Below are 617 nucleotides of genomic sequence, written 5' to 3' on the forward strand. Positions count from 1 at the left end.
GAAAGTATGGATACTCCGTCGCCATTGCAACAGATATCCATGCCTCCAAGATCTAAATCAGGCTCCACGTTTACTATTATCATTGCATCAGGTCAGAAGTAGGAACGTTTCTTAGTTCGTGTTTAAAAACTCTTACGTTTAATAAACATATTACTAAAGCATGTTGTGACATGTTCTGTCATTACAGACAGCACATTTCCAATGAAAGGACCCCAAACTTTCCCACTGGCAGACAGTTCTATTGATAAAGCTATATAGCTTACAAACAATAGTGTGTGGAAATTGGATTTCAGCAAATCTTTATAATTTGCACATGAGCAAGTAAAGTGTATTAATTTGTTTTGATCCTATTAAAATCTTTGTTTCTTCACACTTCAGAATTACAAAAATGTTTCATGCAAGCTATTTAAATGATGAAATCCTACCACCCTCCTTTTCACACTGCCTGTACCCCAGCACCATTGTCAAGTAGTTCACTTTACATTTCTTTCCCTGACCGCAAAGTGAAAGGATTTTGTTAACACCAATCACTAGGATAAAAACAAGATTTGAAGCATTCCTCATACTCTTCCTGAGCGAGCAGAACACTTGCACTTCGCCAGTTTGAGCTCTCTGCC

The sequence above is a fragment of the Pleurodeles waltl genome, chromosome 4_2 (genome assembly GCF_031143425.1).
Source record: "Pleurodeles waltl isolate 20211129_DDA chromosome 4_2, aPleWal1.hap1.20221129, whole genome shotgun sequence".
In the NCBI taxonomy this organism is placed as follows: Eukaryota; Metazoa; Chordata; class Amphibia; order Caudata; family Salamandridae; genus Pleurodeles; species Pleurodeles waltl.